The 15,546-nt window shown below is 45.0% G+C and overlaps 1 protein-coding gene across 1 annotated transcript in view; it reads left to right on the top strand.

The window, feature by feature from the left end:
* Nucleotides 1-15,546, top strand: part of Lcp1 (lymphocyte cytosolic protein 1) — a 94,461-nt gene that overhangs the window by 36,417 nt on the left and 42,498 nt on the right. Inside the window, exons 2-3 of the mRNA XM_057786541.1 lie at nt 9,073-9,137; nt 11,024-11,141. The gene's annotated coding sequence lies outside the window, so the exon portion shown is untranslated. The remainder of the gene's footprint in view (nt 1-9,072; nt 9,138-11,023; nt 11,142-15,546) is intronic.

The following is a 15,546-nucleotide window of genomic DNA, read 5'->3' as shown; positions in this document are numbered from 1 at the left end:
CCTCACTATGTTTTGATACTTTTATAATGGTCATGCTAACAGTCGTGTGATGATAGCTTGGTGTAGTTTCAGTTGCACGTCTTCGAACATGCCATACGGCTTTGGTCCCCACCACGCATGTCTTTTTAGTGCTCTGCATATATATCTCTACCACAGTGCTTAGCATGAGGTATCAGGACTTTAGTGTGTGTGGCAACCTCCAGCTTGCCTTTGGATTCAGGAATCCATCTTTTAGTACTGTTTATGGAGTCACTGGAATAGAGTATGTTTGAAGTGAAAGTCCGATGATTGAATTGTAGGACCCAGGGCAGCTCGGTACACACCTGCCAAGACAGGCCCTATAGACCAACAGGAAGGTAAGTCTGAGTCTCACTTTACCCTAAGATAATACCTGGCTCCAAGAAAAGCCACAAACTCAGACCACCCATGCTTCACCCAGAAACAGACCATCCAAAGAAAATTCCTAATGAACCAACCATTATAGATAGGATCACCTATAGGCACACACCCATCACTTCTCACCAGGACACCCCGAGACAAATGTCAGCCAATCAGGGGTCCTGATCCTTAGAAATCCCTCTGCTGTTATAAAAACCCCACCCCAACTGTACTCAGGGCTCTCTGATTGCACCAATATGTTGGGCACATGGAGAGTCCGAGTTCACAAACTTGTGTAAGAATAAAGGCTTTTTGCCTTTACACACATGATTCCGTCTCCTTGTTGGTATTGGGGGGACTTCGCAGATCTGGGTATAACAAAATAAATGCCATACCTGAACAGTTTGGGACTTGACCTGACTGGGGTGGTGGAGAAAGGGAAATGACAGACACCAGTAGAAAAGCTGGGGGCAGATAGGCTGTCTACTCAGGTGGGGACACACAGCGCTAGCAGCTCAGAAACACAGCACAAGGAGGAGGCAGGTTAGTTTGTCTTGGCAGGAGGTCTTTGTAAGGGAATAGTCTCAGGCTGCAATCATTAGAAGAAATAAATTTTGCTATTTTTAGGAAAATGCATGAAAATGGATATTATCGTATTAAGTAAATTAAGCCAAAATTTAAAAGACAAATAGCATTTACTTTCTCTCCTATAGATAACATATATAAACCTATATATATATATATATATGCCTATATATATATATGACATGAAAATAAACAGTGGACTATATAGGAGGAAGAAGACATGGTTGCTGTTTCTACACATACTGGCTTTAGGTAAAGATCAATCATTCATCAACATCCATACTTGGACCAGGGGAAGGCCTTATCATTCCCATAGCTAACCTGGGATAGCTCTTGCCATTCCTGTGAGACTGAGGCATTGGGGTCCTTGATGTGGCCACATTCTTGTCAACCATACACATTCGCTCAGGGCTTCATGCATCCACTCCCCACATCCCCTTAAGGTGTCTAAACACACATAGGCATGCAGTCATAAAGGTTAGTTGACAAATGAATGTAGAGTGTGCTAGAAACACCAGCAACAGCTCTTGGACAAGTGCTTTAGGACCTAAAAGGGAAAGAAAGAAAAAGCTGGTGATGAACGGAGGCATTTCAGTCAGGGTGGAAATGAAGGGTCTGAAAGCAGTTAAGAACTTAATGTTCCAGGACACAGTGGGAAGAGGGGTGGCAGGGGCAGGAAGGAGTGGAGTCTCCTCGGCCAACGGGACATATGTCAGGTATAGCAGAAGAATAATGAAGATGAGAGGGATCGTGTGGTTTGTATGAGATTGGGAAAATGAATGAAGGCTCTTTGTTCCGTGGTCGCCATCTTCACCTTGGGCCCCCCCTGAGGACCAGCTCCCCACTCCAGGTGGTTTCATCTTTATATTCCCCTGCTCCAGCCCTTGTGGTTTTTCTAAAACACAGGCATGACTTTGTCACTTCTCATTTATGCCTCCCTAGTGAATCGGGTCCCAGTGGAGAAGTTGAGGTCCTGCACCCAAGTGCCTACAAGTGCGACCTTATTTGGAAACAGGGTGTTCGGGGATGATCAAGATGAGATCATTAGGATGGAACGTAATCCAATATTACTGTTTTCCTCTGAAAAGGGGAAATAAGGGCACAGAAGTGTGGGTTCGGGCAGAAACCAGAGTGATGTCATTGTAAGCAAGGAGGACAAGAGGATGCCTGGAAGCCATCAGGAACTAGGACAGACGACAGGAACTAGGAGCAAGATGACACACAGCTTTCAGAAGGAGCGGATCTGCCGACGTCTTTACTTTTAGACTTGTAGTTTCTAGAACTTAGAGATAATATGTTTCTATTACTTTAGATCGTTTGGTTTGTGGTCATTGTTATCGCAGCCCTGGGAAACTAATACAAACCTTAAAATGTCTCTCCATTGCTTACAGAGGGTGACAATGAATGCTGTGCTCAACTTGGCCAGCCTGTAGCATGCCCAGGTACTCAGTCAAACACTATTCTAGGGTTTGGCGACAGTGCCTTTGGGTGAGTTTTGATCGTAAAGCAGATGGCCTTTATCTTTAGCTTCGATGGCCACCAAAGGTCTGGATTCAGGAAAAGGTAGGTCTCCCAACTGCCCAAGATGATGTGAATCACTCACATGAGATCCTGTCTGTGGAGGAGACACTTCCCTTAGCCATTGCCTTAACTGGGACACTGACTTCTTTTTCCCTTTGCACCTAAATTGAAACCCTGGTTTTCTCTGGATCTCAAGCCTACTAGAGTTCAGACTAGATTATATCAGGGACTCTCCTGAAGGTCTGGAAATTTGTCAGCATCTGTAATCACACAAGCAATGTCTTATAAATTTCTTTAGATGTCTGTGTGTGTGTGTATTCAAATAATACACTATATATATATAGTGTATTCAAATAATATACTATATATATATATATATATATATATATATATATATATATATACACATACATATATAGAGACCTACATATACTAGTCTACACCTCTCTGGAAAACCCCAAGACTCAGGGTAAATTTAAGATCTGTAACCCATATTGAAGATCTACTATGAGCTGAGCTCTGTCTTCTTCACACTCTCTTTGAGGTATTGAAGGCCCCAGTTTTCATCACACACACACACACACACAGTGCTCTGCATTCTTGATGGTCACACAACTCAGCTTTGGTCTACGTACCTTGCTTTTTCTCAGCACTAGTCTTTCTCATGTATGTTCCCCAGGCTTTCAATCCCATCCTTCAAACCTAGCTTCTTTATTAATTTTGTTAAACTGGTATCTATGAAATGCCTGGTGTCGTGTTTAGAATCTAACAAAGCCAACTTGACCATGGGCCTCCTAGAACTTCGTATATTGTTGAAGATCAGTTAGCAAAGGAGACGACAAAACGCTAGCGTCCGGCAGGAAGTTAGAAGCCGTGAGCTGCACAGACTATGGGGCATGCTTTAGCTGAACTCCAAGTCTGCGATGTGAGAAAACACACTTCACACCATAGGCACTCAGCAGAACTCAGCGCTCTGGGTTACAGGATGCTTCTGAAGGCAGGGAGGCAAGATGGAGCCTCCGTCTAAACACAGGAAGCTTTGTAGTTTGCACATGGGGCAGACGCAATCTCCACCCATCCTGTGTTCCCCTTTGCTATAACAAAAGAATCCAGGGAGGGGAAGAAAAGATTCTTAGCTGTTGCTATAGGTTGATTCTTTGTTCCAGTATAGGTTCCTGTGACAGTGCACCTACCATGAGACAGTGTAAGGAGGGGAGACTTTAACGAAGTTATTAGTCGTGAGCACTTTGTCTCTATGAATGGGTACTGTGAAATGTTATTTTAAGTAGCTATTTTACTTTTGTTTCTGCTGTGTTTGTTTAATTATAAAAAGATGTGCTGCGTTTGTTTATGCTGCAGACGATTACCGTAACCGTGGAAAGGTGTGTTGCTTTTGTTTCTGCTGCATTTGTTTAATTATGTAAAAATGTGTCTCATTTGTTTCGTCCTGCTTACCTAAGGCACCCGATTGGTCTAATAAAGAGCAGAATGGACTGTAGCTAGGTGGGAGAAAGGATAGTCTGAACTGGCAGGCAGAGAGAATAAATAGAACTCTAGGCTCAGAGAAAAGAAGGGAAGAATGAAGGAGAGAAGAAGGAGGAGAGAACAAGGGCCATGCCTGGGGCAAGAAGCCAGGAAAACAGCAGCCAGCCAGGCACAGAGAGACAGTGAAAGCAAAATATACAGAAGTGAAAAAGGTAATAAGTCCTGAGGCAAAAGGTAGATGAAGAGAAATATAATTTAAGTTAAAAGAGCTAGGCAGAAACATGCCTAAACTAGGCTGGGCATTCAAAGCAAATAATAAGTCTCTGTGTCATGAGTTAGGAGCAGGTTGGTGGCCCCCACAAAAGCCTGGTACCATTTATAATGGCCTAGTGCCATTATAAAAGGGGAGTTCAGCTCCCTTCCGTTTTTACTTCATGTGATGGAGGAGTAAGAAGATCCTGCCAAGCCATACCTTAGACTGGACTCCAGTCCTCCAAACTGGGAGCAAATATTTCTGTTCTTCTAAATTATACAGTCTGTGGAATTGTGTGATAACCTGACAAAATAGACCGGGGCATAAATATAAGCAGCACTAACAGAAATAGCACACTATGCAAGACTTGGGCTCGGGGGATTCCGACAACAGGGCATGAGGACCAAGAGGCAGAGAATGGGGGGGGGGTGTTAGGACAGCAACCCGAGACGTACAACATGCAGTAAGTGCTATGCCAGGGAAAGGAACCTGGGAAGATGAACAGGGGAGGGAGGCGAGGAAGAAAGGAAGAGTACAGTGATAGAAAGAGACCATCTCAGAATGGAGACTCAGATTTCCAGAATGAATGGAATGAGAGAAGCTCACACAGTAGGTGCACACAGATACACAGTAGAACTATCATGAGAATCTCACACAGTGGGTGCACACAGACACACAGTAGAACTATCATGAGACTCACACAGTGGGTGCACACAGACACACACTGAAAACTATCATGAGAACCTCACACAGTGGGTGCACACAGACACACAGTAGAACTATCATGAGAATCTCACACAGTGGGTGCACACAGACACACAGTAGAACTATCATGAGAACCTCACACAGTGGGTGCACACAGACACACAGTAGAACTATCATGAGAACCTCACACAGTGGGTGCACACACACACTATAACTATCATGAGACTCACACAGTGGGTGCACACAGACACACACTGAAAACTATCATGAGAACCTCACACAGTGGGTGCACACAGACACATACTAGAACTATCATGAGAACCTCACACAGTAGGTGCACACAGACGCACACTGAGAAGTATTGTACAAGCACTTCAGGACACTGAGTGTAAAGGAGAAATCCTGACATTTCAGGATAAGAAAATCAGAAACCATATAGAAGGGACCATTAAATCAGAAAGATATCCACTTTCTCAACAGCAGTGCTGTATTCTGGAACACACTGAAAAGCCCTTCACAGTTTTGAAAAAAAAAAAATTTTTCCAGAGTGAATTCCTGAGAATGCAAGTAGGCCATATGTGTTTTCAGCTGTTGAATGTCTCAAGAAAATTTTGCCCCATATGTTCCGTGGAATCTGGTAGAGGATGTGCCCACATTTAAACAAGGAAGTAGCCTCAGAGACGGGAAGGTACATGGCTTCCAGTCCACAGCAGAAGAAAGAGCTTCCAGGATGAGGCTAAGACAGATGACCTTCTCATGCAGTGGGGCACAGAGCAGACGGAGGATGAGGACTTCAGAGGGTCCTCCCCAAGTGCGCGGGAGAGGGATGGATGAGGATGTGTGGAGGTTGGGTCCTCCACCGTGAGAAAGCTGAGACACCATTTCAGCCACCAGGTTAGTTAAGCACATGAACTGTAGTTAAGCAGATAATTTGTCCTCATTTTTTCTCTGCTCACCCTTTTCAGAGGGAAGTGGCCTAATGAAATGACTACCTGGTGTTTAATCACCTGCCTTTTGGTTTCTTATTCTGGCAGTCACCACTAAAATCCATGCAAGGTGTGTCTCCGAATCAGCGAGGTGAAGAGTATTTGTGTGACAGCTGCTCGCCGCCCTGTGTACCGTTGCTCAGAGAGAGTTTCGGTGAGCATGCCTCACTGTCCTGTCAACTGCAAGGGGACTCTGCGCGGGGTTGTTGGGTTTTGTCTTATTTTAGCTCTGTTAGTGAGTTCTGTGTGGTATTCATAAGTATGTAAGAACCTAGCAAAGTGCATCCAATTGCTCGGGAATGCTTTTCGTTATATGTTTTTCTGTTGTTGTGTGTGTGTGTCTGTGTAAGTTATGTATGTATTTATGTGTGTGAGTGGACATGGGTGTGCCTCTGGGTGCATGCAGGTGGTCAGAGGAGAAACTCAAATGTCACCTCTTACTTTCCACCTTTTTTTGAGACAAGCTCTTTTTATTATTTCTCATTCCATAAGCCAGGCCCTCAATATTCCTGGAATTCTCCCATCGATACCTTTGGTCTCCCTGTGTGGAGTGCTGGGATTAGAGACATATATGACCCTGCCTGGCTTTCCATGGGTGTGGGGATTTGAAATCAATTCACCACACTGCACGGCAAATACTTTACCCACTGAACCATTTCCCCAGCCCAGTTATGACTGTCTTGATAGTCATTATAAAAACAAAATATTGATTTAATGAAAACATTGTTATAACTTGTTTTAGATAATGGGTAGGTGAGAAACAAATTCACTTCCAAATAGGAAGGAGAGATAAGTGTATATATTCATGTCTATGTACATGAACCTAAGCAGTCAAGATACAGTGTAAGTACAGCATGAGATGGTTTGGAGCTGATAGTGGAGGAAAGGATGATGTCTGTTGAAAATGGTTGTCTCTAGGGAAGAGAAATCAGGAGAGTTATCAAGAGTGGTGCTTTATCATCAGCCTTGGGGTGATATGCAGCTTCTAAAGTGATGCATACATTCATTTGATCAAAAAACAGAGCCACACAAAATATGTGTACAAACATTCATAGCAGCGTGACTTATAGTGCCAAAGCAATAGAGCCACCCAAATAGCCACCAGACGACCAAGCGGCTGTAACAGGTGGTGCAATCTCAAACATGGAGCATCATTCTTTTAGGGGAACAAAGGGCTAGTGAGGTGCCCAGCAGATAAAGGCATTTGGCGCCAATCTTGACTTGAGTGTGGTTCCTGGTGCCCAGATGGTGAAGGAGGAGAACTGGCTCCCGAATGTTGCCATCTGCCCCCCCCCCCCAACTTATGTGCCATGGTCTGTTCAACTCCCAAAGTCAATAAAATAGAATGTAATTAAAAATGAAGTAGTACATTCATAACACGGTATAGCATGAGCGGACCTTGAAAACATGCTAAGTGAGAAAACCAACCAAATACACCCCAAAAAGACTTGAGATTGTTTGGTCATCAAGGAACACACCTGTAATCTCAGTCACACTCAGGAGGCTGAAGACAAGAGGGTCGAGGGTTCAAGGCCCACCTAGCAAAACATTGCCTTAACCAGATCAAAAGGCTACAAGAAGCCATGGTTCCATTTGTGTGTTATGTTCAGAGCAGGCAAATCCATAGAGACAGAAATAGTTCAAGGTGGATGGCTGAGGATGTGGGAGATGCGGATAAGCGGGGAGTAACTGCTAATTGGTACTGGGGGGTGATAAAAATATTCTTGAATTGTATGGCATAATGTGTATACATATCAGATCATATGATAAACCTATTTTGAAGGAGTGAGTGTTAGACCATGTGAATCCTATACCAATAAAGATACTGCTAAGCTGAAGAAAAGAATATTCAATGTATGTGTTATGGGTGAGGAATAAATGAGACGATATATGTGAAGGGGTTAGTCCCCAGCCCGGTAGAAACATTAAAGAAGCAGTTGGCGCTTACACAACATTTGTGACAAGCAGTTTTCCCAGATCGCTACCCCTCTGTGCACTTAATGCTCTCAACAAATGCACTGAACAGACATTGCTCTTCTCCCATCTTCTGGATGAAAATCTGGAGGCCAGTGAAATTCAGTCATCTGTCTAAAGTCATACAACCAGATCATCAGTAAAGTTGGCCTCTGACCCCAGTTACTTGAGCCAGAACTTTTACTCGGCCACTCCCCTGTGCAGGTGATCTGGTCTTGGAAATTGAGGTCATGAGGAGAGCAGGCCTGGTGTCAGATGGATTCAGGGAGGGCAGGAGGCATAGAGAGAGGCAAGGGAAGGAAAGGTGGGGCTCAGCGGAGGAGGGATCAGCGGAGACAAAGCAGATGGAGCAAGGGTGGGGGATGTATCTGGGTGCAGGTCAAAAGGGAATACTGTCTGCAGAGAAACAAAAAACAACAAAACTCAAAGTTATTGTCCTGTGTCACCATCACAAGCAATTTTATTTAATTTTTACTTAAAGGTTTTTTTCCTTTTCATTTTACATATCAACCACAGCTTCCCCTCCCTCCCCTCCTCTTACTCCCCCCCCCTTACTCCCACCCAACCCCCATCCACTCCTCAGAAAGGGTAAGGCCAACTTGGTGATAAAGGTCTTGGAGAGATTAGATATACAAGGCACATACCTAAACATAATAAAGGTAATATGCAATTTTAAACACTGACAGGAAGAGAGAGAGAAAAAAAAGCCTTGCCCTACAACAGCTTCCCCTGGGTAGATTTTCATCAGGAGAGAGGCAGGTGGCGAGATTACGAGGGAGGGGCTTGAATGGTGAAATCCAGGATGTGGCTGGGGGCAGTGACGTGTGGCTGAGGAGGAGCTGGGTGAGCTGATGATCAGGGAGAAGGGGCTGTGTCGATTCGGTGTCTATAAGCAATGTCCTGCTCGGCGACATTCATCTCAGCACAGGCCCAGTGGAACTCCAAGTCTTTGTGACCAGAACCAGATTCGGCTGAAAATCTGGGCCGGCTCTACATCACGCTACAACACGCTGGTTTCCTCTGCCCTCTCTTGAGCATTGACTTACGTGTTCCTCTGCACCAGGCTTTGTTCTTCCTCCCCGAGAGCAAAGGCTCTGTTTTCTTTCTGTCTCAATCACCAGCCTTGGCAGACACACACTAGAGGAACCGAGGCCTGAGTATGTTTTTCCTCTTTTTCTTTTCTAGATTCCTCCCATCTCCTGGGATCAGGCAAAAGCACACGCAGAATGTTCCTGTTTTCTGTCCCCCAGGTAAACAAAATGTGGATTGGTTCCTTTTTCATGAAACATGGCTGTTGGCCTTTACTCTGTTCTGAAACCACAAGTATGTAGACTCATACAGGCAGATGCACCATCAGTACACACTCTCTTAAGACCATCTGTGGAGCTCTTCTGCACGACCCTGAGTGAAGACTGTTCCCAGGGGTGGAAACCACCAGCCTTTTACTGCTGGGTCATGTGGTCGGTCCAAGATGGACAATGTCTTGTAGTGGCATTTCATTGGTATTTTCATAAATAAAGTTTGCCTGAAGATCAGAGAGTAAAACAACCCCACTGGTCAGCGTTACAGACCAGATAATGGTAACACATACCTTCTAATGCCATTAGTCACACTAGCTACCATAGAAACCGGGTAGTGGTACACGCCTAACCCCCAGTGGTGCACGCCTTTAATCCCGGCTCCTAGAGAGGATTATAAAATGAGAGGAGACAGCTCTCACACATTCTGAGATTCCTGGAGGCAGGATCGCCATTTCAGGCTGAGGTACAGGTAAGAGCCAGTGGCTGGCTGTTTTGCTTTTCTGATCTTCAGGTTGAAGATCTGTCTCTGGGTTCTTATTAATCATGTTACAATGTCTGGATATTTCTTTGAGAAGTCAGGTGCCCTTGATTCTCTTTGCCACTTAATTGGGGTCCTACTCACCACCTCACTCTTGCCTGCTACACCAAAAGAGAGTTGTCAGTTCTTACCAGAACCATTTCTAGAATGTTCTTTTGGACCACATCCAGAGAAAATTGAGCCTTCTCCCTGTTTTCCCATTCTGGAGCAGACCCTCTTGCCCAATAGGAGCCCTGAGGGTTTGAGTCCAAGATTGCCTCACCAGGCTCATGGGGGAGATAAACTGACAGACTTTATCTCAACTTTGGGAGTTAAAACTAAGAACATTTTTTTAAGGAAATCAGAAAAGCCAAGGAAGTCTTCAGAGCAGCTCGGTCCGAGGGATGATGCTATGCCCTGACAGCTTGCATGGCTCCTGGGAAATGCCGATATCTGAAGCATGAGAAGTCATCTTTGCCATCTTACCCAGGAGCCTAGCTGCAGCAGACATCCCCAAGGCTAAATGAGAACATCTCTGTCACTGTTGGAAACATACTGAGTCCGGGAAATGCAGAGCTGAGTGTGCTCAATATTCAGTCAGCGGAGCTCAGATACGATCCTATGATGGGATTTAGTCTGTATGAAGGAATGAAGTTAGCCTTTTAGTAATCACTCTGTATGATCCACCACCGTTCTTTACGGGAAACATCTGAATAATTGAACCCTCTAATTGGGTTAAAGAGATCCTTAGCACATGGGCGTTCTATAAATAAAAGAATGAGTAAATAATATAGGAAGAAACCTTTCTCTACAGGCCCTGTCCTTAAAGAGATCCTTTTGTTTTGTTTATACCAATAAGTTCATCGTTAAGAATGTGGGAAGGGTTGGGTTTAAATGGGTTTAAATGGGTTCAGGGAATAGGGAATCTCTTTCAGTGTGTCTCAGGTACTCACCAACCTTTCCCTCAGAGCTTCCATTAGAAATGAAGAATTTGTTTATCCCTGCTGAAAGTAGGTAGGCTCCCGGGTTTTGCTTTTAGCAACTAGAGTCAGACAAAAGAGTTGGGCCAGCAAGCTGACCTTCGCTCCCCTATCTGAGATCTGAAGGGTTTAAGTAGCCCAGGGCCTGCTGAGAGAGACCCAGGGAAAGAGCAAAATGCTCAGAGAGAAGAGGAAGTGGAAGGTGGCTTTTGGATTTCACTGTGACCTGTTGTCAGGTGATTTTGGGGGGAGGAGACTCGAGAGAAAAAAAAGTTGAGTAAAATGTCCTTATAAAGACAAAATCTATTTCTTTCCTGCCTGGTGATTTGTCACCGTAGTTACTTCCTGCCTTGTGACCACACACCCCGGCTTGGGCTTGACAGGCTGCTCTGCAGAACTGAAGGACTGGTGTCCCTGACCACAGAGCAGCACCACCAAAGACAGTTTCTCTACAAGGTAAAGTTGCTGCCTGTTCCTTGGCTTGTTGGGAGTGTTTGGGGGCACAGCTGGGGTTCTGCTGCTGGGGACTGTGGAGTTTACCTTGAAATGGTTGGGCACCTGTCCTCTGAGCCCTGGGTGCCCTGCCTCCCTCTAAGAATCAGGACCTGCAGCCACCTAGGGTGGCCGGGGAATGGGGATGATGTTCTCTGGCTTGGATCTTGCCCAGTTCTCTGCAGTTATCAGGTTATCAGCACACCCCGTAAAGAAACTTATTTTCTTCCCATCTTTAAAGCCAAACCATGCTTTGATACCTGCTGACTGCTCTATTTCAGGAAGGCTATTTGCTCTGATTTGGTCAACTTTAAAATGTTTTCGGGAAAATGCATATTGATCATTTAGACTTTGCTTCTCGTTATACTAATGGAGGTGGTTTAATTTTAGCTTCTGTGGTTGTTTTTCTTTAGAAAAAAACCAAACTTCCTTATAGCCACTCAGTGGCTCCCTTAACATCTTAGGTCATGTTACCAGACGTGGGGCTGGTTCTGTGAGTGGTTTTTGACAACGGGTTTTTCATGCCTGTGTTTTCTAACTACATAGAATTAGAGGTCTCCTCTCTTCCATCCAGTCTCTAAAATCCAAAGTAACCTGTGTGGGTGGCTCGTGCTACTTTTGTAGCGCTGTCTGGATTATTTGTTAAGGCTGAAAGGCCATGTGGGTGAACGCTCTGTTGAATTCTGGAGGAAGGGCCTCCTGTGTGCAAAGGAAGTTCTAGTACACTGCTGCAGCATAGAGCCGTGAAGGACCCAGGCATCTAAGCTTTTGTTTGCTTTTCCCGACTGGCGGAGCCCAGGACAGATGACGTGCAGAAGCTGTCCAGCACGCGTGCTGAAGCCCAGTGTGTCTTATGGCCGAGAAGTAGCACAGCGGGGCAACTTAAAAAGGAGAGCAGAAATAGGTTTCTTCGTTAGCAAAGCTTGTGATGGTTCAACAATACACACCTTGGTGTCAAATGGACCAAGAATTTGTCAGAATTGGTTTCTGTTAGAGGAACTTTTACAAAAGAATGTCTGTGTAGGCAAGTTTAAATGGGATTTGCCATTTTTCTATAAATATGAATTTCTGGAAGTTGCATTGGTCATTAGTCTTCACCTGTAGAGCTTACCTGGCTAGTTTAAAAATAGGAAACAAACAAACAAAAAATGGGAATCTCTGGAGGAAGGGACTAGAAATACTGAAAAAAAAATATTTCCAATATTTTCATCAGAGATAGTAATGAGAATGAAATAAATGAAGACATGAAGGAATGTCAATATTTTCCCCTTACATTTGGGAAAGAGTAAAAATGAATATGGCAGAGTTAATGCCAACCAAGTTTGGATTGCTGAAGCATCCACCTGCCAGGCCACCAATGCACAAATTCTACTCAGACCAGAAGCATGAGGGAGGGCTCTTCCGGGTCTCAGCCCTGACAAAGATACCGTTGAGGCGGTTGGTGGTGGCTGCTCAGGGAGCCGGTTCAGGAGCAATCTGTGTCTGGTAGGACTATTTTAAATTTTATATCCATTGTATGCTATGCCTTGCAACTGTCAGTGGTGTTGGAAAAAATTCCAGTGTTTTCACTTGGTTGTTGCTTCTAGCTTGGACCCTTTTGGAGAAGGGTGACCAGTGAGTAACGTAGTATTCCAATGTGTGCATTTAAATTAGAGCCAAAGGAGGACCTCTGCAGTCTTGAAGCTGTAGACGCCCAGTCCCGTATACCTTAGGACTGCCTAAGTACTACAGTGTAAGATCTTGTATTGCACAGACTAGGGGATGATAACAAGGAAGACATCATTCTGCGTTCTGTGCAAACCCCAGTGTTTTAGAAGATGCTTCAGTCTGAACTGGGTTGAGTTTGTGGATACGGAATGTATAGATCTGGAGAGTCTAGTGCAGCAAGTGCTCAATTTCTGCAGCCGCCTGAGCACTTGGAATCCTCTTAAGTGCCTTGAGCTATCAAGGAGTGGTTTTAGTTGTTGAAATTGTTGGCCCAAGGTCATAAGAGTCAGGGTGGGGCAGGGGGTGGCCTGGGTTTCAAGAGCTGGGTTGCTGGTGGAGGGGCCTACCCACCTGCCTTGAAGCCTGCTGGGCCACGGAGCAGCAGATTAGGGAGCTTAACGTGTGTGTGTGTGTGTGTGTGTGTGTGTGTGTGTGTGTGTGTGAGAGAGAGAGAGAGAGAGAGAGAGAGAAGGAATTCAAGACAAAAAAGAAAGAAAGAAAGAAAGAAAGAAAGAAAGAAAGAAAGAAAGAAAGAAAGAAAGAAAGAAAATCGCAAGACACCCATTGGCAGATTTCATGTAACGGTGGGGTGGGATGACTCATTAATAGTTTTACCAAGAATTTTTGTACCTTCACAAATTTGCCTCAGCCCACTTCCGCAGCCTTATTTCATGCCACTTCCTCCTACTTGAGCCGTCTTCTCTCCTCATCTGGCCCACCCACATTCTGGGTGCCCCAGACCGCAAGTCACCGGGAAGTTCCACAGGCCGGTTCCCTCCATCTCACTCGGTTTCTTTAACGATCATCTCTGTAAATCTTCTGCCTGTATTTAACGATCACCTGAAAAACCAGGTCTTCCACAGGCTTCCCAGGCTGCTGCTTCCTGCATGCTGGGCCTGAAGTTTGCCTAAGGCTTTGCCTTAGGGTCAGTATAGCATTGATTGTATCTTTTTTTTCTTTTCTTTTGAGTCCTGCCACAGTCACAGACTCTAGTCCCTTCTCTACCTCTCCTGGCAGGCAGAGCTGCCACCGATACTGACTGAAAGGAACATTTATCACACATGCGTTTTTATGAACTTGTTTCATAACACGAAAATCTCTAATTTCACGGCCTAGTTTAGGGCTCGTTGAGTCCTTATGCAGACCGCAGTGAAGGACGCCGCAGCAGCGATTACTGCATCGCGGCTGCCGTTCTGCATCTTTTCTAAAGCCCTGTTCTTCGTTTCAGCCTCACAGTATCAAGTGGATGTTGACTTCAAGAGATTGTGCAGTGACCTTAGCCTTCAGAGATAAACGACCACAGTACGTCGTTTTATTTTAAATACGGTCACAGACGTACTACCTGCTGTCCTTACACAAACTATGTTTCCAAGGTAGGCCCTTGTCAGTGACAACAAACACAGGACACATATACTGAGGACTTTACTGAGTCATTCCATCTTGTTCTTAGGAAATTCTCCAAGTCAGCCTTCCTTTTTCACCTAAAGAGGGCAGGCCGCTCGGCACGTACAGAGGAGATAGCAATCAAATCTCAAAATAAGGCTCTATGAGATAAAATAAAGAAATTCTTCATTTAGCTTGTGTTTGAGAAGAGTTATGGTCAGATAATAAAGTCATTGGACTTTATGACTAACGACAGACATTACAGCAGAATGACATTGTCTGGGTGAATAATTTTCTCCCCAGGATTTGGGGTGGGGGCTGGATGGTTCCCAGTCCACAGATATGCAGTGAGATGACATTATTCTGTTTGTGTACGGAACAATGCAAAAAACAAAAGAAAGAAAGAAAACAACACCTGAAGTTAGAGCCCATCAAATGCATCATAACTAAGTTGTCAGCAGACTCAGTGAGTTTCAATTTTGCGACAAAGCTTTTTGATATCAAAACTGGCAGCTTTCTGACTCACTAAGAAGCCGCCTCTTGACGAGATATCCGTCTCCTAGGGGCTCTTGCTCCAGCTGCTGAAGCTGTGTTCCCAGATGGCGTCTCCCAGTTGTTTTCCTGAGCTTCCTCCTGACTCAACTTCCTGTCTTCACCCCCGACTCTTCCTGTTGTCTCTGTTTGCCAATTTCCATCATTGCATCTGCCTTCCCATCAATTGCATAATAGCTCCATCTTGTAAGAGATGGCAAGCCCCGGAGGGGAGGGCAGCGAGGAGGAATCTCCATTACCACCCTGATGGAGCAGCTATGGCACCCTGCTCACTGAGAACTGGGTGTTTCTCCAAGGGCTTTGACCATAAGAAAGCCTTAGTCATCCCGGCAGTCCCGTGAGGCAGGCCGTGGTCTCATCTTCACACGTGACAGCAGGCTTGTTCATTTGTGTGTTTTGTTTAATTTTCTGCAATTGGATGCGTGCTGTATCCACTATTGGATTCCAGAACAGTCCCAGGAAGAAACCGCAAGCTATAGTGCATATGTACGCCGAAGCTCTGAAGTCGAGTGCAGACGGTTCTAAGTTCCCCCAAGAAGCGCAGCTGTGGTGTGGCTGCTTTCAAGAGGCTGTGCTCCTGGCCTCATCACCACGTGCACAGTCTCGTGTGTGTGACTGGCGTTGGCGTTTACCAGGCCCAGGCCATACAGCGCGATTTTCCCCTTTAAAGTCCTGGGAAAGTTCTTAGTCTTAGACGCTAAGAACTTCAGTCAAGTGGCATTCACAT

Source organism: Chionomys nivalis, chromosome 12, assembly GCF_950005125.1.
Source record: "Chionomys nivalis chromosome 12, mChiNiv1.1, whole genome shotgun sequence".
NCBI lineage: Eukaryota > Metazoa > Chordata > Mammalia > Rodentia > Cricetidae > Chionomys > Chionomys nivalis.
This window is presented reverse-complemented; position numbering and strand designations above follow the sequence as displayed.